Below are 27,095 nucleotides of genomic sequence, written 5' to 3' on the forward strand. Positions count from 1 at the left end.
CCGTGTGTGTTTCTGTTTTAAACTAACTGGTTTGCCTTGACACCAGTACTACACCAGAAATTTCTGCTGCATTTTTGAACCACCACACATCCATTAATGTGAAAAGAAACTGTGTTCAAAAATGTGCAAATGGAAGATAAAATTTCAGTGAAATTCTCATGGATGGGGGGGGGCAAGTTTCTCCTGCTCTGTTTGCCTTACTTTTGTGGTGGTTAAGGGCTGTCATAGGGGTGGGGCAGATTTCTGATCCAGTTTGCATTTAAAGGCAAACTTAGCCAACTTGCACTTGGCAAAGCAACTATAACACAGCTGTCTTTCAAAATTCACACGTTTCTGAATTTTTCAGTGCAGTTCTCTAGCCAAGCGGCATATACATCAGTGCATACATTATGATAAAGTGTGCACATAAATGCACATACTAGTGAAAATGACATTCAACAATGCATTGGATAAGGGCATATTACTTGCAAAAATGTGTGCATTTGTCAGGAGTGCATACAAAAATGTGTTTATTAGGACAAATCTGCACTAAAATGCTAAAGCATTTTCACAGGGATTTTTTAATTATAAAAAACTCAAATTACTACATAAATATGGAGAACTGAATTTAAGATTGGAAAAATGAGAAACAGAGAGCACCTAAAATTGACAGAATCATCAATCACTATCTGTGAACGTCCTTTTTTTCATTCTACAAATCATCTCTCTTGTGCTCTGCACTTTGTACCTCAATTAAAGCCCAGGGGAAGATATCCTGAGATAACTCCTTCTCCTTTCAGGAAGTGTGGGCAACTGGGAATGGGAAGGCCTTAGACTGCCAGATCAAGTTTTAATGGAAAGGGGGGAAGGAACCTGTCTTTGGCCACCTCAAAATGATAAAACCTAAACTCAAATCTCTGCGCCCTACAAAATTCTGAAGAAATTCTTAAGTACCCAGAGAATGAGGCAGAAAAACAGAAAACGATTTTGGATGGGAAGAAAACTTTGGAGAAACTGAGGAGCAGATTTCAGCACTACTTAACACAGAGCAATCCTATGTGTGTCTATTTAGAAGTCAGTGCCATAGAATTCAATGGGACTTTCAAGTGTGCAGCTTTCATTAACTTTCCTTTGGCTGCAATCATAAAATAGACTTTCCTACAAGGAAGGATGGGCAAATCTGACAATTTTGGGTTCTCTCAGTTTCTCATTTTCCCAGTCTTAATTTCAGTTCTCCACATTTCCACTTCAGTTTGTGATTTTTCTTTAAAAAGAAGTCCTCATGAAGATTCATCAGTGAATTTCTTCTAATTTGCACATTTGTGTGCAAGTTTGCCTAATATACACATTTTTCAGAGAAATGCCCCCTAACATAATGCATTTTGTGTGTTATTGTCATTAATATATGCATTTTATAAACACTGTACACTAGTATATGCATTTTTGTACTCATGACTTGGTTGGACAACAGCATTGCTAGCATTGCAAGATTTGGAGATGTGAGAATTTTGAAGGCTCGCTATGTTACAGTTTGCAGATTGTTTCAGACAATGTGGATCCTTTAAATGCAAACTGGAACCAATTCCCATTGATATCATTGGGGCTTTCTTCTTTGTAGATATCAATGTTCTTCTGCATAGATGTGCACAGGATTGCCCTATTAATATACTAGGGAAGACTGTGTGATGCATTGCAAAACCCTGTATTGCTATATATTATAGCAAAGGAGACCTAAGAAACATTTTCCTTGTTCTGACTGCAATGGTAAAAAGATGTAGGTGAGCGTTACACAAAAGCAGGAAACTAATAGTATGGCTTGACAACCCCCTTTATCAGTGGCATAGCATGGGTTGTCAGCACCCAGGGCAAGGCAAGTAATTTGCGCCCCCTAACCGCACCGCACGCCTGGCACACCCCCCCCCACAGTGGGCAGCGACCCGGCGGCTCGGATCAGATTCGCACAGCCAGTACTGCAGTAAGAGAGAGTGAGTGAACCAGGTAGGGGCAGAGAGCTGCAAGTGCGAGCGCGCACCCCGATGTTGCGCCCAGTGCGGCCAGCCCCCCTGCACCCCCCACGCTACACCACTGCCCTTTATAGATTAAAACCAAATTTAATTTTACTATTGTATTTATAATCCCACTAATGTGCAACGTTTGTTTCAATGCAACTTTTTAGGACCGTGAGCAAAAAAAAGAGAGCAATTTAATGCTATATTAATAGCAAGTATACATGCCCTTTATATTCCGCCTGCCTGTAACACATTCGGAATATTTATTAAACACTCAACAGCATGAAATTTTTTGCAGAGCTGTATCGGATGAATCACTTGACCCTTAAGACTTGCTGTATCTCCAAATAGGCACTTAAGTTAGAACAGAGTGTATATATAGTCTCTCGCATCAGGTTAGTGTGTCTCATAATGTGGTATTTTACCAGCACTGTAGGGATGTTGTACTGGGACTGCTGGCGTGTCTGCAAGCTTAGAAACTTGGATGTTAATGGTCCGAGCTCCAGAGTTTCTACTTCTTTGTTCCAAACAAAGAAAAGGATATATTTGAACAATGTTAGACCCATTTGTCTACACAGGGCTGCTCTAGCGAAGATCTTTCAAAGCATACTGCGAAAACACCCCCTCCCTTTCTTATTTCTCATTTCATCAACATACAGACTGGCAGCAGTAACAGCATCCCTATAAAACATCAGATCGCCCAGCTCTATTTTCACAATGCACAACTTTTCCTATTATTGTGTGAAACAGCAACATACTTCATGCAAAATCATTTAAATATTTTGCACTTGCACGATATGGTTACAACTCTGTGCAACTGGGAGTGTAAGATATATTTAAAATGTTAATTATTCATTAACAATTTAATGCTGTAATCCTATACACACTCAGTAAGCGTGCATAGGATTGTGCTGTTAAGCATCAAAAATGGGCACGTGGAAAGTTGGAAACTTTCTCAAATATCTCATTAGTCTACCTTAATATGAAATCTATGCTGAACATTTAAGATTATGTTCCATTAATAATATTTCATGATAATTGTGACATTATATATTCAGTGGTACTTGTAGCAGAGTAGCCTCAGAGATGTTGTCTGATATCAATTAGTGCTCTTAAAGCTTATCAAACAGATTTGAATTAATCGGTAATTTAAAGCACCATCTCTATGAACTGTTTTTTGCTGGTACTTCTTAATGGGGACATTTTAATGTTTTAAAGGAAATTGTAGCATGAGATGTGTTGCTTAGTGTAAATTTCTAAAGGAAGAATGCTACTTACTAGATTCTTCAGCTGATTTTCAAAGATAGACTCCTTGGGTTACAATCCTGCACATAGACTGACAAAATATCATTTAAGACAATGGGACTTAAGCAACCTCACTGGCTGCAGGATAGCAGACTTGAACTATAGTAATAAGCAGCAAGTCCTATTAAACATGATGGGATTTACTTCTGAGTAAACATGCTAAGGATTGTGTTGTAATATAAGCTCCCTTTAGGGATATTCTAAGAGCTTTCGTTTGGAAATCAAACTACAGATGGTAACAAGTCTTGTTGAGAGTGAGGATATACATAGGCTAGATTATATTTCGAAATTTAGGCACAAAGAAATTTTAGCTTGATTTTGCATACTAGTTATAAAAACAGTTTCACTTTATGAATAACACAGTGCTCTTCTACATTATGTTGAATCAGAAATGTAGATTTCATTTTTAAAAATAAACTGCAATATGAGATACATGTTAACAGCCCCCAATTTATGCAAAACAGACCCATTGAAAGCAATGGGTTTTAAATGTATTCAGCAATGGTCTTAAGTAGTGTTAAATTTAATGTAAATATTCTATTACTATGAATTATTTTACTGTTTTATACTGTTCATAATAACTGAATACCTGAATGCATATTTTTAAAATGGAACAGAATTCTGCATGATAAAAACACAAGGTGTCACAGGAAAACAGAAACCTGCTCTTCCCTGTTTTCGTATTGCCAAACTGCCTCTCATGTTGCCATTCTGCTTCTCAGTGAAACTGTTTCTGACTGGCAAAGCCCCAAAAGTTTTGAATTAAGTCTACTGTGGAAAGAAATGCAAGTTTAGTCATAATCACTGTTACTTAAACACATTAGTATCTGGAGGTTCAACTTGAGAATGGTTTTATTTTGTGGGGGCGAAATGAAGGATCCCGCTAAAAGCAGCGAGCCATTTTACAAAGTGCATTCTTTACCAATGAAAATTATTCAAAAATTATCAAACATTAGTGCCAAGGTGAATGTGTTTGTGCATTACAGGTACATTAGCCTTTCTTCTGAGGATCATGCGTTTGTTGTTCAAGAGTGGTATTTTGCAGATTTTCTAGAGTGCAGTTAACAACAGCGTGTGTCCTGCTTGCAGCTTAGAATGTCAGTCCTTTAGACGTGTATAGCTACAATGATATTGAAGGGGGAAAGGGAGGGAAGAGTCACAGTCTCATATCCTATAAAAAAAATTAGCAGCTCAGGTCTGACATGTATAGCTAGCTGCCTGTCAGTTGAAATTCTCTTGCAATTCCTTACCATACTAAAGTGTTTCAATTTTCTCAAAACTCTTTCTAGAGCTTGCTTTTCCAACTTTCTCCCAAATAATGCTCCTGTTACCTGAACGTTAAGGCATTAATACATTAATGCAAACAACCTGTGGAACTTTGTGTTCAGTTTTCAAAATGTTTATGTATCAAAAATTTCTCCCCCATTTCCAACAGCCAGCTGAAAATTTGACACAGCACTGTGTCAACACAAATGTTTCTGCATTATGTCGAACGTTGCCACTCTTACGCATTTTATTTTTATTTATTTAAAATTGTTGATATCCCACTCCTTTCCCCAAAGGAGATAGGAATACCCTACAATAAAAGCAGTAAAAATTCATAAAATATAGAAGTTGTGATCTCTATGCCTCAACCTCATTTGCAATTCTAACTTGCAACAGTGTTCTATATTTGAAGCGTCATTGAATATTTAATTTTAAGAGTATTTTTACTCTTCCTTACATTAAGTTGGAATCTCCTTTCTTGTAACTTGAAGCCATTGGTTCATGGCCTACCCCACAGGGCAGGAGAATATTAGCATAATAACCCCCTCACCACACGCAGTTTAAAAGGCCATAGATTGTTTAATTAGCCAAAGGCATGGGAAAAGAGGAATATTTTTGCCTGGTGCCTAAATATATGTAAGGAGAGTGCCAGGCAAACCCCACTTGGGAGAGCGTTCCACAAGCAGGGAGCCACCACAGAAAAGGCCTGTTATTGTGTTGCCACCCTCCAGACCTCTTGCGATAGGGACACACAAAGAAGGGACTTAAGCTGGGCCAATTCATATGGGAAGAGGTGGCTCTTGAAGTATTGCAGCCCTGCAATATTTAAGGCTTTACAGGGCAAACCCAACATTTTGAATCAGGCCCAGAAACTAATTGGCAGCCAGTGCAGTTGGCCCAAGATAGGTGTAATATGCTCAAACTGTCTTGCCCTGATACTTGGCTGATCAGCACCAGCTGAAGTTTCTGAACTGTCTTCAGAGGCAGCCGCATGTATAAAACATTGCAATAATCTAGCCTCCATGTATAGATGATTTTTCCTACTGCACGCATTCTACCCTGGGCACATGGAGATCTACAGGAGCAGTGACAGTGACAGAATGGAAAAGGCTGGGTTAGGAAACATGCCTCCCCACTCTCCCCATATCGTGTGGGGGGTGGGAAATGACGGAAGAGGACTGTTGTCACTGGAGGACCTAGGCACAGTTGCACACTATGTGCACTGTACAGTTTGGCTTACACAGAGCAAATTACAGAAAATGTCCAAGCTTTCCCTGCTTTTCCAGAGAATTTCTTCCCGTTTAGTGAGAAGAAGCACGAGACACAACAGTCTCGTCACATTATATCAGTAACATGTGGCTACACCTAGATAGGTTGGGATGGTGGCTTGAAGAGGTTTATCGTGGCTTATGCCAGGTGTGGGGAACCTGTGGCCCTCCACATGTTGTTGAACTACAACTCCCATCTGCCCCGGCAAGCATAGTCAATGACTAGGGATTATGGGAGTTTCAGTTCAGCAATGTCTGGAGAACCAACGGTTCCCTACATCTGGCTTATGTGTAGGCCTGCCCTCGGCTTCCTAACCTATTATTCATTGCTTTGTATCATGTGGAAGCTTTAGTGTCCAAATAAATGGAGACTTCCAACTAAATGGGTGGAATCCAGACTCCCATCACCACCAGCAGCATTCTTTAAATTCAGTTCCTCTTAGGATGCTACCACTGGCAGAAAAGGAGGCAATGTTCACCAATTTCTCCTTTCCCCCTGCTGTCTCCAAATAATACAAATATATGGAGGCTTAATATCCAAATAAATGTGTGGGAATCACTTCCCACCTCCAGTGGTAGCATTCTCTAAGCAGAGTTCCTCTCTGGATGTCCATATTGGCAGAAAGCGAGGATGTGATCTGCACCTTTCCCTCAGGGGTCCAGTACCATGACTTACAGAACTCTGAACCCCAATGCTGCAAAGCAGATTTTCAGGAGATATAGACTGCAATTAGAGAGAGGAATAACAAAGATACCTGGCATCTCCTTTGTTCCTCCATCAAGATTCCTCTGGATCAAAGAAGCCTTCCACGGAGATTGTCTGCTCACAGGGGGCAAAGTCTGAATTAAAGCCAAGGTTATTAGGGTCATGAGGCCCTGGTATTCAGACTTTTACAGACTTGGAGCAATGGCTCCACAGCATCCAAAATGTGATTTTAGTTGCTAGCGATTTTCAGCATAGGATACCAAATACTTGTTTGGTGCTGCAATCCTATGCACGCATATTAGGCAGTAAATTCTGTTAAACACAATGGGATTCATTTTAAGGGTTTTAAGATTGCCAAAAGCAAGTAGTGGACCTATACACAGACAGTTGCACATACACAGAGCCTGTTCTCTTTTGCTGAATCCATGGAGCCTAGTGATGAGGCCATCTGATGTAAGGGGACAGGGTAGAAGTGGTAAATGATACAACCATTGGGATTGTTTTAAAAAGAAATTGTTGAAACCATTGTCTCTGAAATGATTCCCTGGATTCCAATGGAACAGCTATGGAATAAGGAGTGTGAGAATGTAGTTTAGCTTTATTCAGTTATCTCAGTTCTGAAGATTTTATTTTTTAAAAGTTTTGGCTGAAGAGATTCTTTGTTTTTCAGTAAGACAACCACCCCAACCCTTTATGACCCTTTCTGAAGGGAATGGTTTTTTATCTTCAGGGATAAATTCGTAAGATAAACAAAGTCTTACAAGCAGCAGACTTATGCTTTCCTTCCATCTTTTGAAGATATAAGATCCTTCCGGGGATTTTATTTTGTTAACGAAATATTCTTGAATTTGCTCTGTGATTCCTTCAAGCACATAAAAGGTGCTCCTTGTAAACAGGTCTCCATGACCTTGTTCTTCAGATCATAGCAAGGCTGTTGAAAGTTTTCTGAATAAAGGTGCAACGTTCCAAATTAAATATAGATTTGGGGTTCAGTGCCTGCTGAGCTGAACGCAGGAAGATTGTAGGACCAGTCAAAGCAAAGTGACTGACACAGATGATCCCCGTCAACTCTTCATTTGCCATAGCTTTTGGCTGTTCATTTAGACTGATGCTGTTTCCATGCTTTGAAATATCCTACAAGAATGTATGCTGGTGGAAGTATCTATTACAGTTGAAAATATTAGTAGAATCTCAAGGGTTTCTCATAAATGGTGTGGTTTACCACATTCCCCAACCTCGTACCCTCCAGCTGTTTTGGGCTATAACTCCCAACATTCAGATTCATTGGTTCTCCATGAGTTCTTGCATTATGGGAGAGGGAGAAAAGCTTTTCTGTATCTGGTTTCTCTATTTACTGGTAGGTAGCCATGTTGGTCTGCTGTAGTTGAAACAAAATAAAAAAAAATCCTTCCAGTAGCACCTTAGAGACAAACTAAGTGTTATTGGTATGAGCTTTCGTGTGCATGCATACTTCTTCAGATGCACACGAAAGCTCATTCCAATAACAAACTTACCATATTTTTTGCTCTATAAGACTCACTCCCCCCCCCAAAAAAAAGTATGGGGAAATGTTTGTGTGTCTTATGGAGCAAATGCAGGCTGCGCAGCTATCCCAGAAGCCAGAACAGCAAGAGGGATTGCTGCTTTCACTGCGCAGCGATCCCTCTTGCTGTTCTGGCTTCTGAGATTCAGCATTCCCCCCCCCCTTGTTTTCCTCCTCCAAAAACTAGGTGCGTCTTGTGGTCTGGTGTGTCTTATAGAGCGAAAAATACGGTAGTTGTTCTCGAAGCTACCAGCATGAGTTTGGCCAAACTGCAGGAGGCAGTGGAAGACAGGAGTGCCTGGCGTGCTCTGGTCCATGGGGTCACAAAGAGTCGGACACGACTAAACAACAACAAGGTGCTACTGAAAGGAATTTTGTGTCATGCATAATTTTATAGACCTCTGTCATGTTACCTGTTACTTATTTTTTTCGCTAAACTCAAGGCCTGGATGAACAGGACTGCTCTTAAATTCCCCCTGAATGTTAATAACGAGAGAGGCAGATGGACCTCACCATGGAGGGCATTCCATAAACTGGGAACTGCTGCAGAGGAGGTCACAGTTCAGTGTCAACTGGCCGGCAGTGGCACCACCAACAAGGCCTCTCCTCCCCTGCCGATTGCAGGGCTCAAGATGGTTTATATCTTCCTGTTTCTGGCCTTGGATATCAGCTTGCTATTGAGAATATTAACCTCCATTATGCCTACCTGAACAAGGCTTGTTGCTCTTATGGCAAGAAATACACGATATAGAACCAATTATTAGGCTCTTCACCTCCACAAATACAAGATAGGCCCAACTGGGAATAGAAACAAATAAGAGACCATTCGTGTTAGAGGTGACATTAGAAGAGATGAACGAAGATGTTTTCAGCAGCAAACAAACCAATCATAATTTGCCTGCTATTAATCACTGCTCTCTTCAGGATGTATGTGTCCCTTAAAGGGAGACATGGCACTTCCTGAATGTCTCCTACTGGATAAGAGAAAACAGACTAGTTAGTTAGTGGCCAAGAACACCCTGATGCTTGGTGCTACAAATTGAAAGTGAAGGTTACTTTCTTTGTAGACTTTATCTTAAAGCAGTAAAACGGGTAGCAGCAGCTACAACTGAAAGTATTGATTTTGTAATTTCAGCAAATTAAGAACAAGACAGGAAACCTATTAAACCTTTCCACTGATTGCCAGGGCACTTTTTGGCGATGCTGGTGCTGACATTAAAATTACATACACCTGTCTCTTTAAAGCAAAAATATACATCTTGGGGGGAAGATAGTGACAGCTAGCATGCGGGAAGAGATTTTTGTATGACTTTGTGTGATTTCACCTTTCAAACGTGGAAACATTTGAAGCAAAGATGACAGGAGCATTGAGCATCACCTATAAAATATTTGCAGTGTAGAGTTCGACTTGGAGGTTCCTTTTATTGCATTTTAATAAATTAACATTTCCACGAAGCTGGGAGATTTTTTTGTAATAACAGCAAAGAGGGTAACTTATCTGTCAGAACTTTATGAGTAATGATTATGTAAAAATCCACATAACAAAAGCTAACAGCAGAAATCATCAAATTATTCTCTTCTGTATCCACATATGAAACGAGTTTTATTTTATTGCTATAGAACAAGAGTGACTTCAATTAAAGCAATTGGGGGGGAGGAATTAACTTATAATAATACTGCATTTTTGTCGATTAGAGGGCTTAAGATTTCTTGTTTCAATAGAAAGTGTTTTTCATCTTTCCTTCTTTGAATTAAACTGTTACTGTTTCATATACTGAAGTACCACCCATCTTTTCATACTGTTCGTTAGAAGAATTGTCTTTAAGTTAACATACCAGATCAAGTCATTAAAATGGCATTTTTGGAGCACTGAGTTGCATTCACACACACAAACACCACACAATGATTTCTCAACTCAAAGTCATGATAATTCAGTGGAATTAACTTGCCTGAAGAAGCGAAAGTTTCTATCAAACTTTTCACACATCTCAGTATAACTCCTGTTCTATTAATTGTATACTCTCCATGGTTTTATTTATTTATTGCAGAATTATTGAAATCACAAGCTATGTGTAACATAGTTCAAATTTTCTTTCCGTTTGCTTCTTTGAGCATATCATTAACTTTTCCTTTTCTAACCAATATCTAGAAGTTATTTTCACTGTATTCCCGCTAATCATTGCCAAAGCACCACTTGAGAACCTCATAGTAATATCTGAAGTGCATGAGCAGATTCATTTCTCTTATTTCAGTTGTCATCCCAGTGGTACAACATGACTCTTTATCCTCCCATCTGGAATAATGAAATGCCTCTGGAACTGTCTTACTTGCTAGCTTCAGTAATATGCTGATCAGGACTGTGTGAAGTCAAGTTGCCACCAACATTTTGAAGTTTCAGAACCAGAAATGTCATGGTAGGTTTTATCTAAATTCTGTAGGGATTTGGGGCAATTTGTAAGGAAACACGATAGGATTTTCATTGCTTTGGTCTGCAGTGCGGTGTAGTGGTTCAAGACAACACACCTCACTAGCCTTGCTTTCCCCCCCTCCTCAAGTGTTGCACATCTTAGGGTCCCTTCCAACTCTACAATTCTATGATTCTTTGAAGCGCTTTTGCCTGGCTGCACTGCTAATAATAATAATAATAATAATAATAATAATAATAATAATAATAATTTATACCCCACCCATCTGGTTGGGTTTCCCCAGCCATTCTGGGTGGTTCCCACCAGAATAATAATAATAACAAGAACAACAATAAAACAATAAAATATCAAAAATTAAAAACTTCCCTAAACAGGGCTGCCTTCAGATGTCTTCTAAAAGTCAGATAGTTGTTTATTTCCTTACCATCTGATGGGGGGAGGGCGTTCCACTACGAGAAGGCCTACTGCCTGGTTCCCTGTAGCTTCACTTCTCGCAGTGAGGAAACTGCCAGAAAGCCCTCGGCACTGGACCTCAGTGTCCAGGATGAACGATGGTGGTGATGCTCCTTCAGTTATACTGGGCCAAGGCCATTTAGGGCTTTGAAGGTCAGCACCAACACTTTGAATTGTGCTCAGAAACGTACTGGGAGCCAATGTAGGTCTTTGAAGACTGGTGTTATGTAGTCTCGGTGGCTGCTCCCAGTCACCAGTCTAGCTGCCGCATTCTGGATTAGTTGTAGTTTCCGGGTCACCTTCAAAGGTAGCCCCATTAAGAACATGCAGTAGTCCAAGCGGGAGATAACCAGAGCATGCACCACTCTGGCGAGACAGTCTGCAGGCAGGTAGGGTCTCAGCCTGTGTACCTGATGGAGCTGGTAGACAGCTGCCCTGGACACAGAATTGACCTGGGCCTCCATGGACCGCTGTGAGTCCAAAATGACTCCCAGGCTGTGCACCTGCTCCTTCAGGGGCATAGTTACGCCATTCAGAACCAGGGAGTCCTCCACACCTGCCCCCCTGTCCACCCCCAAACTGCATCCTTGTACTGTACTAATGCCTCTTTCTTGCCTGGATGAGGAATGGAGTTGGGGGAAAATCTCAAGTATTCGCATTACTAGAATGCCATCTGCTTTAATACAGTGGTACCTCGGGTTACATATGCTTCAGGTTACATATGCTTCAGGTTACAGACTCTGCTAACCCAGTAATATTACCTCGGGTTAAGAACTTTGCTTCAGGTGAGAACAGAAATTGTGCTCCAGTGGCGCGGCAGCAGCAGGAGGCCCCATTGGCTAAAGTGGTCTTCAGGTTAAGAACAGATTCAGGTTAAGTACAGACCTCCAGAACGAATTAAGTACTTAACCTGAGGTACCACTTGCATCTTTTGCTTCATCCACTTTTTGCCTCTAGCCCCAACCTCGACTGGTAGGTGAGTCCAGAAGGTGACTCATGAGGGAATACAGTGTTTGGGGCTAAGCTTGCTACAGTGAGAAACCCTTTGTCTTAAAGTGTGAGTGAAACAAGGCAAACCTGTGAATGGCCCCTGCCTGAAACTGCTTGCTGCCAGTGTAGATAATACTGACCTGGACCCTATAAGACTCATAAAGCTCCCAATTATGTGATTATCTGAACCTGAGGTATTGCAGAAATCTCACAAAAGCTGGTACAGGGAAAGTCTCTCTGCCTGTGTCGCACCCACTCTAGATCTTGGCCCTGATGTCTTGGAACCACAGTCAAATAATGACGACTGGTCTTTCTGCTTTGAGCTCCAGGTTTTGTGAGAATCATCTCATTATTTAACTCCCTGATCATCTATTGACAGAATAGATTGACAGAACACACAAGCACTTTGTGCCCACAGCTACACCTGGAATAAATCTCGTTCTCCAATCTCTCTTTTTCTTCATCAACTCTAGTGTTGACTGAACAACACCACAGACTCCCTGTGCCATGTTTTGACCCACTAAGGCAACCAGCCTTCTAGTTGTTTTGGGCTACAACTCCCATCAGCTCCTGGATGAGGCTGATGGGAGCTGTAGTACAAAGCAACTGGTAGATATCAGATTGGTGAAGGCTGCTCAAACACCATGAGTGAGAACACAAAAGGGTATATTTTTGCCTATATATATAGGAGGGTTGTTTGGGGTGAGCAAAGAGGAACACGCAATTAGAAAGGTATGTTTTTGTTTGCCTTCAAGGGTAAAATATGGAATGAAAAAGAACTATATCAAAAATGAAGGCATAATCCAATGTTGATCAGTACAGTGGTGCCCCGCAAGACGAATGCCTCGCAAGACGGAAAACCCGCTAGACGAAAGGGTTTTCCGTTTTTGAGCTGCTTCGCAAAACGATTTTCCCTATGGGCTTGCTTTGCAAGACGAAAACGTCTTGCGAGTGTTCCAATTTTTTTCCGCTTCCCCCCTTTTTCTCAGCCGCTAAGCCGCTAATAGCCTTTTAGCCGCTAATCCGCTAAGCCTTTAATAGCCGCTAAGCCTTTAATAGTGCTAATCCGCTAAGCCGCTAAGAGGGTTGCTTCGCAAGACGAAAAAACTGCTAGACGAAGAGACTCGCGGAACGGATTAATTTCGTCTTGCGAGGCACCACTGTATTTATATTGCTTAAAATAGAGCTCTGCTTGTTCTCGCATGAAGCAGGGCCTTCTCAGCAGTGGCCCCTGTCTATGAAACTCCACCCTGACTGAGATTCATTCAGCTGTCCCCTACATTGCTGACATTTAGACCTCAATTAAAATGTATTTATTTTGCTAGACTTTTTGGTAGTTATCTCTTCATTTGAACACAGGGTTTATTGTCTGTTGTATTGTGTTATAAAGGTTTTTATTGATCTGTTGATATTTTAATTACTGTTTTATATTTGCATTGTGTTTTAAGACTGTTGTTACTTATCCTGGTCTCTGACAAGGGTGTAATTAATTAATTAATATATTTTATGCTTTTTGGGGGAGGGGCCCATCAAAAATTCCTAATAAGGTTTAAATATTTTAAAAACCTGAACTAATCACAACCAAGTGCAATGTAATAAACGTCAATCCATGTTGGTTAATGGGAATTGTTAATTAGCAACAGATTAATGACTGTATTTAACAGATTAAATCTGGGTAGCAGGATGTGGAAAATTTGGAATGTATCCAACTGAATTCTACTCAGCGTAGACCCATTAAAATTAATGGGCCACAGTTGTACATTGGATGCACCCCGTTCTGCACAGCTAAGAGATATATGAATTTATCACAGAATTTATACGGCAAATGTTTCTAAAAGAAACCAAGAGGTAATCGTGGAAGATACGTAAAGGAAAGGAACAAGAGAAGAGAGGCAAAAAGAGATGAAAGAAATTTCTGAACAGGCCAGAAGCTTGCAGCATTGTTCATACACACATGATATTCATCCATGTGTTGATAAATAGCTCATTTCACATGCTACACCGGTATGTGAATACTGATAGGCTGTAGATAGCCATTATCACTTATTAGGATAACTTAATTAAGCTAGCTTATTAAAACCCTTTAATTCATTAGTGACAAAATCTTGATTAGTACATTTTCCTTCTAGGTGACCTTATAATTTAATAGAAAATGAATTTTTAAATGGAGAAAAATGCCTGTGGCAGAGATTTTGTGTAAATGAATAGCGTTTGTAATACACACAGGGATATAATCAAGCCTAATTAGTGAGGGTGCAAATGAATTTTTATTTCATACACCAGAAGTGTCATTGATGAGCCATGGTGTGGAGTTTGAAATGCATTCAGATTGGCAGTGTGAGACTGAAGTCTGTGGGAAAATCACTAGCTAATTCATTGATTGCCCCTTGGAAATACTGCTGTTAATTGTTAGGTAATTAACATGGCGCTACAATTATGTTGGCCTTAGGGGGTGATTAATGTTTCAATATGTCACATTAGCAGCAGCTAGGTTTTTAAAAGCTTGCTTTTTCACATGGCTGTGAGACAGATGGCATATTGTCCCTGGAAATTTGTTTTATTTTACTAGAGTTTAAACCAAGGTTGGAACTTCCCCTCCCCCGGCTGCCTCACACACATACACAACCCTCAAGCTTATTTCCATAGGGCAAGTTGTTAAAACCTGTGCATTTGAACTAACGGGATCTGGGCTGCCGAAAGGATCAGTCCTGCATCTGCCGCAGACATGGACGGAAGCGTTCCTTTCCCCTAACATGTGAAATCAAAAGTGTGTCGGATTTTAGGGGAACAGCCCTTCTGCCGCCCAGCAGCTTTCCCATTATTTAGTGACTGCGAGAAGCAAAGGATTGGCCAATGTGATATTTATTGTGATCAATACAATTTAAGTAGAAGCCAAATAAAAGCATGTTGAACAAATGTGTTTAGTAACACTAATATTGAGTACATTAATGTCGGCACACTTCGGTGCTTCACTTATTTTGAGTTGAAATCTATGTTCTTCTCGTTGTTTAGTGATTCGGGTTAACATTTATCCTGTTGGCAGCCACCACCTGTTAGAACTGTACCTCAGGTTTGACTTTAGTGTTGAGTATCCAACTAGAATTGTATGGAATATTATCCACCTTTGATTTCCAGACAGAAATGAGCAGTTTCCAAGAGCTTTTCCTCACACACAAACCCCCTGTCCCAACACACACACACACACACACACACACACACACACACACACACACTTAGGACCCCTTTTTATGTAGGGTTTTCAGACACAGGGTCTATTGCCTTAGTTTTTCTGATTATATTGCTAATGCTTCTGTCACAGTTTCTAATGTTCTGTTCACAACTGCAGCACCCGTTGCATTACAGAACTGGTTTTTTTTTTAACCGATATTCTGGCACCTGACACTATATTTCATTCACACCAGTGGGCATGATGTAACACAGCAACAAACTTCACTGGACAGCATTGCTACTCCCTGTCCTCACATGCATGTTTCTGTTCTCCCATGAGAATGGCAGGAAAGAATGGTATGCTAGTACAGTGGTGCCTCGCAAGACGAAAAGAATCCGTTCTGTGATTCTCTTCGTCTAGCGGTTTTTCCGTCTTGCAAAGCAAGCCCATTGAAGGATTAACGGATTAGCGCTATTAGCGCTATTAGCGGCTTATCTGCTGATTGGATCAGCTGATAAGCGGCTTAGCGGCTTAGAAAAAGGGGGGGAGGAAAAAAAACCAGCAGGAACTCGCAAGACATTGTCGTCTTGCGAAGCAAACCCATAGGAAATTGCGAAGCACCTCCAAAACGGAAAACTCTTTCGTCTAGCGAGTTTTCTGTCTTGTGAGGCATTCGTCTTGCGGGGCACCACTGTATACCTTTCCAATCTCCATTTTTTGGGGGGGGGGTTAATGGGGTTGCAAATGGATTTCTTCTGGAAGCAATAAACACAGAAATGAGTGCTAAACTTACAGTAGATTCCACTAGATTTCCAGAAGTGTATTTTACGTCATGTTCACATAGGTAAAGGTAAAGAGACCCCTGACCATTAGGTCCAGTCGTGGCCGACTCTGGAGTTGCAGCGCTCATCTCGCTTTATTGGCTGAGGGAGCCGGCATACAGCTTCCGGGTCATGTGGCCAGCATGACTAAGCCGCTTCTGGTGAACCAGAGCAGGGCACAGAAACACCATTTACCTTCCTGCAGGAGCGGTATCTATTTATCTACTTGCACTTTGACATGCTTTCGAACTGCTAGGTTGGCAGAAGAAGGGACTGAGCAACAGGAGCTCACCCCGTCGCGGGGATTCGAACTGCCGACCTTCTGATCAGCAAGTCCTAGGCTCTGTGGTTTAACACACAGTGCCACCCACGTCCCCATGTTCACATACAATGCAGAAATTAAAAGGGAAACACCAGGAAAATATAATAAAGTGCCATCTGAATGCAGCCATTGTCCGCAGCATGTCTTTGATGCAAAGGTAGCGTGTTGCTGGTGAATTTATACTGGACCATCCACACACCCCATCCTGCTTTATTAGTTCTTCCAATGTTGTTGAATTATTGCCATCAGAAGTGGCACTCTTGCACCATAGCACAGCAAAAGTGTGACACAACATTTGTGAGGTAAAACGGTACAGGATTCCAGCAGCAAGTTATGTGGCATCCATCAACTGGAAAGAAAGCAGGATTCCCTCCCCCAAACTTTTGCAAGTGCAAATAGTATTGAAAGTGGAATTGGGTATAACCGCTCTGATGCCATTATAAGCACAAATTAACACATAAGCAAAAGAAAAAGAGTGTCTGGAGGCATCCTTCGATGGCTGCTTTGTTTAGACAACAGAGTTGTCCTCCACACATACTGTGAATCTGCATAAAGTGAGGGACAGCTGTCTCTGCCTCCACACTGTATGTGCTTTCAAACATGAACATATAGCATGACCATGCATGTCCAGCATACAGTTGCCTCCCATTGCAGGGGGATGTATGGAGAGATTTCCACCTTTAGCAAGAGTCCAGACCCTCTTGAAAGTTTGAGTTTCTTTCTTTGTGTTTTCAAGTCGCTCTAGCTTCTAAATGGTGGGGAGGTAGGCACCATTTTGGGATCTCCCTCGGGTGCCAAAATATCTTTGGCTGGCCCTGGCTCAACAAGGCCATGAAAAAGAGGTGAAGAAGGTCATCTCTGGGCTTGTACATAAGCATGGATGTTCTGTAGTAGTGTAGTAGTGCTGGTACATTGGAAATATTCCATGTAGACTTTGTTTTGCATGGCTATGGAGACCTCCAGCTTTCAAAGTGGTTTCCAAAGACAGTTGATTTCACACTGGGCTTCCTGGATTCAGGAAGAGTTTATTTAACCTTTTGATGAGGTATATTGAAGGAATACATCCAAATAGTTTTAATGAAAGCAGCAGCAATTGTGTTGGCAATCTAGCTAACATTGTGCATCTTCCACAGTGGTCTAGACCTAGGGTGGATCTACACACAGGGGGGAAAACACTATAAATAAGTCAAAAATTAAATCGTTATAACAAAGGGGGGGGGACCCACTATGGAAAATCACTTAGAATTTTTTTTTGGTCATCTGGTGCCATCTGGCGTTGCATGTTTATAACGCATTCAAAATGCCGTTTCTTGACTAATGTAGCTGAGTCTCTGATGTTGTTCCAGGGCCCTTGTGCAGGGAGAAAAGCAGCTTCCACAAAAATACAGTGCCAGATGTTCACAGAAAATTCTGAAAAGTGTCCTTTCTCTAGGGAAAGTGATGAAAAAAGAAAAATCTCTGAAATTTTCTCAGAGAAATCTTTCAGATCTACTTACTTTACTTACCACATTTCTTCTTCTATCATGGAATTCATGGCAATATCAGACAGCATTCCCATGTGATCCCAGGCATTGACCAGACCCAGGTCCCCTTAGCTTTAGCAAAGTGGTTGCATCATGTGCCTTCTAAACATGCCAAGAACACCTCTTGCTTTTTACAAGTCTGAGACAGCAAAATACAACATCCCAAGCTTTTACAGAAGCTCATAATGCTTAGGCTGTCTTGTTTCTATTATGCATTCTCCCCCTTCCAATACACACACATTAGGTTCTATCGAAAAAGACTAGCGTCAGTTGATTTGAGCTATTGTGATTAATTTTCAAGACACTGTTAGTTGCTCTGCATCATGTGTAGATATTCATATACTTCAAAAGTGTTCCAACAAGTTTCACCTGGCAGACGGAACCATATGCTGCAATGCAAAATGGTTTTAGGTTTTCTTGTAATATATCAGTACTGTATAGCTCCATTAAAAGGATATTTTAAAATGTCAGATCTGGAATAGTTTCTAAAATGCTTGTAGGATTTCTCTCTCTTTCTCTCTCTCCATGTCCAATTAGGGCACATTATCCAAGAGGTGTAATGGACTCCAGGCTGTTCAAAGGATCATGTTCTATTATAAGAATGCTTCATTTCTCCCCCTTTTTCCTGTGAAAATTCAAGATGTCATCTTCCTTGGTAGCACCATACTGTGGTCTTTGTTATTACTTCAGTCACTGGCTTTTATATTGATTGTTCCACTTCAATAAATGACAGAAACCTTTCTCTGCAGCTATACCAGCTATTAACTTTTAATTTCCATTAAAACAGCTAAATTTTAGGGGGCTCTAATGCTTTAAATTTAGCATTTTAGATTTTTTTTTAAACCCTAAACACTTAGATTTGAATGCTTCTTAATCTCCCTTCTTTTTTCCCAGTGAAAAATGAATGTATAGTTAAATGCGCAGGCGAGGTTTTCAGAATATTGGCTAGATTGGGGGAAGCTGTTGTTTTGAGATTCTGAAGTTGGGTTGTATTTACTTTTACTTTAATATGCATGTTTAGAATAATGCAAATTCAGTTTAGGATGGGGCTTGAGTGTTATTACTAAACTGCACGAGCACCTCAATTCAGAAAGATGGTTCATTGCTGTCAATAGCACAATGCATTTTTCTCGCAGTAGCAGGAAAGTCAACATGTGAGAACTGCAGATTATTTCATAGCTTGTTTTTAAAAGTAGCTCAGAGGGGCAGATAGTAGCTCTTCTGCAAACCTTCTATTTGATATTCACAGAACTCCTGTTTTTTTAATAGCCCAGTCACACTGTGAAGGAAAGAATTGGCATAGCAGTGGTTGAAAATTGTCGTTTCAGCATTGGGTTTTTATTTTGTTTTATACGATGCTTTGTAAACCATCCTGGGCTCCTCTGGAAGGAAGAGTGGGATACAAAATAAATAAATAAATAAATAAATAAATAAATAAATAAATAAATAAATAAATGGGGAGGAGGTCACTTAAAGGGTAAATAAATAAAAGAGGTGCACATTTGATGTATTTTCTGCATTTTGACTTGCCTTATTTTGACCTATATGCATGTCTGGGTTGTATCCAATGCTGCTGTTCTGCTCACACAGCTGACTTACTCTTGCACAATGGAAATTCCTTCTCCTCTTCCTCTACAGCCTCAGAATCTGCTCCACAGGGTTGGGGAACCCTCTCTAGTGGGTTTGGAAGGGGTGGATAGGAAGAGAATAGGATAGGAAGAGAACAGGAAGGGGAAGTCCTGGTGAATGGGTGGAGCACTGTTCATGCAAGCTTCCCTACAACCCTAACAACCTGCACATACAAAAAAAGTAGGATTTACATTGCAAATCATAAAATGCAATTGCAAAACAGCCAATACCCCAACTTTAAAGCAAAACAAAACATGGCAGCACAGAACAACAGCTCATAGCATTCAACCCATTCCTTCTCTCCCATTCCAACTGATGATGCCAAACCCAAGGCTGGGCTGGTTTGGGGGATCTGCTTAGGGCCACAAGCGGGAACAGGAGTGCTTTGGACACTGTAGATCAGGGGGTTGGCAACCTAAGGCCCATGGGCCACAAGCGACCCACAGGGGTCATTTAACCGGCCCACGAGCCACCCCCAAACTGAGCTGCCTGCTTGGTGAGCCCCCACACACTGTGCTAAACCGTTGCAGTGTGGCACGGGGACTCACTTCTGTGGTGCAGAAAACCACTTCTGCAGAGACTCCAGAAATTGCGGGCGGGCCCACTCTCACACACACGCGATCCAGTCCACAGAGGGATCTCTGCTGGAGTGAACCGGCCCAGGCAAGGTAAACCTTGCCGACCCCTGCTGTAGATCTACAACCTTGCTGACACACCCCCCCCCCCCAGCATTCCCTGCTTCTCCTAATGGGATACTGATGCCCACAGGCAAACCAGGAGAACTTCCAGTGTCATGCATGTTGTTCCGTTGGTGGTCCTTTATGAAATTCTCCATGGCATGGAGAAAGGATATATAGAAAAGCTCTCCCCCCCCCCCCCCCGCTTTCTCATAGCACTAGAACTCATGAGTATCCAATGAAGCTAAATGCTGGAAGATTTGGGACGGATTGAAGGAAGTAATTCTTCAGGCAGCACATAGTTAAACTATGGAACTCTTTCCTACAGTGATGACCAACAACTTAGATGGCTTTAAAAGAAGATCATACAAAGAGCTGTCAAGGGCTACTAGCAATGATGCTTATGTTCTGCATTCACAGCTGGAAGCAGCGGTGTTTCTGAATACTAGTTGCTGGAAACCTCAGGAGGGGAGAGGGCTCTTGGGCTTGAATGAAGAAGAAGAAGAAGAAGAGTTTGGATTTGATATCCCGCCTTTCACTCCCCTTCAGGAGTCTCAAAGCGGCTAACATTCTCCTTTCCCTTCCTCCCCCACAACAAACACTCTGTGAGGTGAGTGGGGCTGAGAGACTTCACAGAGTGTGACTGGCCCAAGGTCACCCAGCAGCTGCATGTGGAGGAGTGGAGACACGAACCTGGTTTCCCAGATTACGTGACTACCGCTCTTAACCACTACACCACACTGGCTCTCTCACACTGGTGTTTGTGGTTTTCCAGTTGCCCCATGGGAACAGAATGCTGAACCAGCAAGCTCTTATCATGTTATTGTGTTCTTATAGATCACCTGTTTCTTCAATAAACTATTGAGAGTGCCTTCTTTTCTTTTTCTTTTGGAGAAGGCCATTCCTCATTTTGAGATCTTCCTGGGAGAAGAACTTAGCAGAGTGATCTGGGACCAGCGATTACAACCCCTATGGTGCTTCAAATGCATATACTAACCTCCTTTAGCCTTCAGAGTTTTTATTTTAATTTCAGTCTTTCTAGTTAATGGCATTAAGGCACATTTTATTTTTAGATTTGCATTTATATATTAAGTGGGACATCTGGCATTTCTCAAAATCTTTTTCACAATACAACATACATTTAAAATGTTGTTTTCCTAATCATTTTGGGTTTTTTTATAGAAAGGATTTTAATGTGGTCATGTTCTTAAAAAAATCAAAATATGTAGTGGGGATTAATACAAATGTGTATTAGAAGAGCAAAGAAATCACTGAGACAAGACTAATCATCATTTAGATTATCAGGAGAAGATGATTAAAAAACAAAGGATTGTATGACAAGTTATGTTGATGCCATATTTGTGAAGCCAAATGTTTTAGCTTTATAGATGAAAAATCCTAAGCAGCTTACAGTGAGACAAAGTAATCATTCAAATTACAAACTTAAGAATTTCAAATTACATACTTCATCAAGTTGACTCTATTTTAACTTGGAATGCACAGTGAATGACTCAATGCCAATGAAGTACTGTCTCTAATAATTCCACAAAGATAAAATATTATTAAAGTTAACATAAGGCTGAAAACCCAAACATTTTAATGAATATGTGTGCTTATTAAAAAGTCCCGTCTTTCAAAAACTATCAGAAATGCATAAATGAAAACTGGTATTTTTAACCCCTGTTTATATTTGCATGGCTTTTAAAGAATTTGCATAACAATCAGTATTTGTAGCATTGCAGTGGCAGACTCTGCCTTGGAGCTACATTTGTTTCTACAGATATAGAAATCAATGCTCATATAGAAATCATAGGTTTTCATTATTTATTTGTCCAAGGAGCTATATACACCAGGCATATATAGTTCTCCTCTTCTTCATTTCACTCTCCCAAAAACCCTGTGAGGTAAGACTTAGGTTAGACTAGGGGTGGGCAACCTAAGGGCCAGGGACCAGATGCGGCCCATTCACCTTCACAATCCGGCCCGCGGATGGTCTGGGAATCAGTGTGTTTTTACATGAGTAGAATGTGTCCTTTTATTTAAAATGCATCTCTGGGTTATTTGTGGGGCATAGGAATTCATTCATATTTTTTCCCCAAAATATAGTCCGGCCCACCACATGGTCTGAGGGACAGTGGACCGGCCCACTGCTGAAAAAGGTTGCTGACCCCTGGATTAAACTAAGAGAAAGTGAGTGGCCTATGGTCACCCAATGAGCTTCACATACCCTCCAACATTTCTCTGATGAAAATAGGGACATCCTATTCAACAGCAGCAGCAGCAGCAGCAGCAGCAACAACAACAACAATTTTATTATTTATACTCCTCCCATCTGACTGGGTTGTGCGATCCACTCTGGGCAGCGTCAAACAAATATAAAAATATAATAAAACATTAAACATTAATAAGCAAACAAAAGAGCTGCCTTCAGATACCTTCTAAAGGTTGTATAGTTACTTATTTCCTTGGCTCAGGGGTCATATAAGTCCATTCTATTTCCTCCAATGAAAATAGGGACGTCCAAGCATACCCTTCAATATTTCTCTGATGAAAATAGGGAGGTCTTAAGGAAAAGTGGGACATTCCAGGATCAAATCAGAAAGCAGGATGGCTTCTGTAAATACGGACTGTTCCTGGAAAATAGGGACACTTGGGGGTCTGGCTTCATGACTGAGCGTGGATTTGAACCCTGGTCACCCAGGTCTTAGTCCAACACTCTAACCACTACACCACACTGGCTGTCAATGTGATGCCTCCCACCTCACATTCTATCTACACATGGTAAAGTGTGTTGGGGATTTGGCATCTAGGACCAAGTGAGCTAGAGACCATAAAAAACAGTGTCTTGGTATCCACCTTTGGTTCCCTTTGCCTTGTACACAGTAGAAGACTTCCAATGAAATATAATGATTCAAGCATTTCCTGTTATTTCAGAGACTTCTAAGGCCCATTTTCCAAAAACCAGTTTACGTTACCATTTCAATCAAACATCAAGAGTTGAAGCAGACACTGATGTAGATCCAGTGGATTTTGACCTTATTTAAAGGGTATTATCTTGACTGGTTTTTAATAGGATTTCACTGTTCTCATGTACCGGTAGATGAATTTGTTATATAAGAGATAGATGTAAAAAAAAACACCCCAAACAAACCTATCAGTCAGCATACCTTGAAAAGCACATTTATCTCTCATTTCACATTTCTTGCTTCCTCCCTCATTTACTTCCTTTCTCTGATGTGCTATTTGCCTCATTTCAGTCAAATTCCATGTTTATCATTACTGTCCTTTCTTGTTGTTGTTTTTTTATTAAAAGAGCAACAACAGAAAGGAAACGAGATTCTGAAATTTGTCTTTCCCAGACATCAAATCACATTCCGCAAAATTAAATGTATACATTTCTACAGTTTGGTGCAGACCACATATCTGCGATGTGCTTTTCTATTGGTTTTCGCTAGCAGTTTCATCACAGTTGCCTCTACCATGAGTGAACTGTGCATGCATCTCCGTTGACACTGGTGTGATACCCTGAATGCCTTAGCAATAATTATTTTTAGTGTGCTCTAGCAGTTTCCATCTCAGTTCTTACAAGCACCATCTTTGGCAAATACTGAGACTCTGCCCTGCAGGAGTGATTAAAACGGCAGATACCCAGATGTGTCAAGATCATGTGTCCTGTTCTTGGGCCATAGCCTCATCTTAAAAGAAGGGCTATTTTTTTCCTGTGTTCATGTGAAATTTTCTCTTTGTACTGGTCATACTTCAAAATATTTCCCCCCCCCCAAGAGGTTTCACTTTTCTCACACATTTGGTGAGACCAGTCCAATGGTTTCTTCCTAGAGTTGAAGTTAGCAATGCATTGCAAGCCAGACATTTCTCCTTATGATCCAGTGTTGAGACCCAAGCCAGAACCTAAAAGGTGATGCTGTTTTTGTGTGGCAGGAGGATGCACGATGTTGTTCCAGTGGTGGCGATGCTTTGGCAAACTGTCCCCCCTGCCCCCGCATCAAACACTGTGTAACTTCTCTCTTCCTTCTTTGACACCAGCTTTAAATCCCTTGAATAGTTTTCTCTCATTAGCACTACCTTCTCAACTAGCCATTGAAGGTGTCTGCTTTCTCCATGGGTTTGACCCAGTTATTGTCAGCTTAGCTCAAGTGATACAATATACTGTCTTGGCATATTTGTGCACACATATATATGTGGAAATAAATATACACTTAAATGTGTACAAAGTCTGACCACAGAGTTCATAAAACTGATTTGAAGTGGCATGTAAATTTGCATGAAAAGACAGTTTGATCCATTCATATTTCCATGTGGAGCACATCCATCAAGTTCCAAGGAATTTTGTGCTCTGCAAAGTTGTTTTGAGCAGTTCACCATTGGTCATTCCAGTGTGCACTGCCTTTTAATGACGTGCATTTATTTAAGTTTATTTTTCTACCCTGCCCTATAAAATGCAAAAACATTCCTGTTTTCTAGTATCCTTTCCAATCCCAATTTCTATGCAGTGGTATGAAGATTTGTTTGATAGAAATAACTATCTCTTCTGTGAATAAATTACACTTTCCATTTCTTGGAGGTCACACTCTCCATTCCTCTTTGCTGACCTGTTCTTCTACTTGCACTTGAAATATTCTGATTTATCTTGGGCAATCTGCTTTTCATTTTCTACCCTTAATTTTCTTATCATTTTTTGTGCACTCTCTTAACTTCTTCCTGTAATCTTCTCAGTTTGCCTCTGTGGCTGATGTTTTATGCCTTGTATTCCCCCCCATTTCTCTTCCTTTGATTACTTGCTGGCCTTCCCTGCTGATCCTCATTGACTTTTTTTTAACTCTTCATATATTTATTGATGGCACATATAAACCATGGGCCTACATTAATTCACCTCATCAGCCTCTTTTTAAAAACCCTTCCCCGGTTTTCCTCTTAATACTTAGCCGCTTTTGGTTTTACCTAATGAAAAAACACACATTACATTTCTATTGGATTAGATACAATCTCACTTACTAGCATTTTCCCCAGACAAAAACATTGGCCTTGGAGGGGATGAATACTGTTTGGGTTTCAGTTCAGGCAGCAAAATGCCTTGGGCCACCATTGCACCTAGTAATATGACCTCTTTCCATTGATTAGTCTGTGGGGCCTCTTTGTAGATGTGCGTACCTATCTATTTATGAAATCAAAGTGTTGATGGTTACCTTTAAAGCCTGACCATCACAATCCGGTGGGCCATTTTGGCAGGTTCATGGGGCCTCCCACTCAAGAACCAGACGTCACTATGATGTCAGACGACCTAAAGCAAAGCGAAAATCTTTTGAGGGTGTGGCTTGAGAGATGCCACCAGAAGAAGAGCTTTGGAACTACTAGCTTAAACCAGCGATACAAAGGGATACTTGCGCTTACAGAAAACACTGTTAAACTGTCAGACACTTATAGGAAGCCTGCTGGGATTGGCTATGCTATGACCTTTCCAATGGGGAATTCCATAATGTATCAGCTCTGACAGCAAGTTTCCCTTGCCAAGAAACAATCAGGAGCCAATTAAGGCTCCCGAATATCCCTTGGCAGCAACCTTTTCGCTCAACCCACACCTGGCATCATATATGGCACCAGATGTGGGACAGGTGTGCATGGTTTTGGGGGAATGGCCTTGAAGGTTAAATTGAGAGCCGTGCCAGTTCTAATTAGACTTATGGGCCACAGGTTCTCCAATCCAACCTTAGGTCTTGACTTTTCCTCTGCTATCCTACCTGTTCACTAAGATCAGAAGGTGAGGTCCTTCTCTGTGACCACCAAGAGTGGAAGCGCAAGTGGGTGGGACAAGACAGGTGGCCTTTTTGGTAGCTGCACACAGTTTATGGAATGCCTTCTTTTGTAAAATGCAGTTGGCCCGCCTTCTCACAGTCACCCTCTAACTGCCCAGTCATTGAACAATTTTTACTCCAGCAGGGATTTATTTTATGTGGTAGTCAATGTCTTTATGGTTATTTTTCATTGCCCGTATATTTTTTAAGCCAGTCTTCTTTGTATTCTTTGCACTTTTGGTGTGTGTGTGAAATGGTAATTTTTGTACGCTTTAAACTGGCTTGGGTGGTAGTCTTACACCCAGGAGGTTGGATGCAAATGCTCTGATAAATAAGTGTAAATAAATTTGTGGGCTCTGTCCTGCAAAGGCTAATGCCACAGAATTTTTTTGTTGTTTTTTTTAAAAAAAACTTTTAAGACATCACAGCAGCCTCTGTTGTATACAGACCCTTCCATATATTTCATTGTGTGGCTAATTCAGTTTCTTTACATATTTGTGCAAAAATGCCAGGTGCAAAGTAGACATCAAAGGCAGCCCCCAGTGACTTACATTTAATCTCTCATTTGTGCACAGGTAGAAGCTTTTATTTCTCTTTGCCAGGTGTGACATGTATTCCTGAGGAAGTGAGTGCTGCTGTGCTTGTGGGCCATTTAAATCTTCAGAAGTAAAAGCACGGGGTCAGACTAGACAAGTAACAAGGTTAATCAGTTTGAATTAATGACTTTTGTTTTAATCTGGTTCAAAATAAAGCTGTGGCCAGAGGCCTTTGGCTTTACCTATATGTCAGTGTCAGGACAGTTGTTTCAGGGTATCTGGGAGAAGAGACGAGATGGCACTCATCAGTGGATAATTGGACTGATTGCAAAGTCATCCGACAGGGCGGCCACATCAAGGAGCTGTCTTCGAAGGAAACTCCAAATTGGCCCTCTCTGTGTATTTCTGTGAATGGATTTTAGCCCAGAGTGCTTTTCAGATCATCAATGAACCGAAGACTTTCATGTGGCATAAATATAAGATGCGCGAGGCCTTGGAGTTTGGGATTAAAGTTGGTGCTCCAAAACTGCCTCAGGTGCAGTCGCTATGCAATTGTAATATGGCTGCAGACAAGGAATTGGTAAAACAGGGATGCATGTCTCGATTACTGCAAAGTGTTTTATTGGGGGCCACCCTTGAGCCTGGTCCTGATGTTCTTGCAGA

This window comes from Podarcis vaucheri (genome assembly GCF_965113315.1).
Source record: "Podarcis vaucheri genome assembly, chromosome: 8".
NCBI lineage: Eukaryota > Metazoa > Chordata > Lepidosauria > Squamata > Lacertidae > Podarcis > Podarcis vaucheri.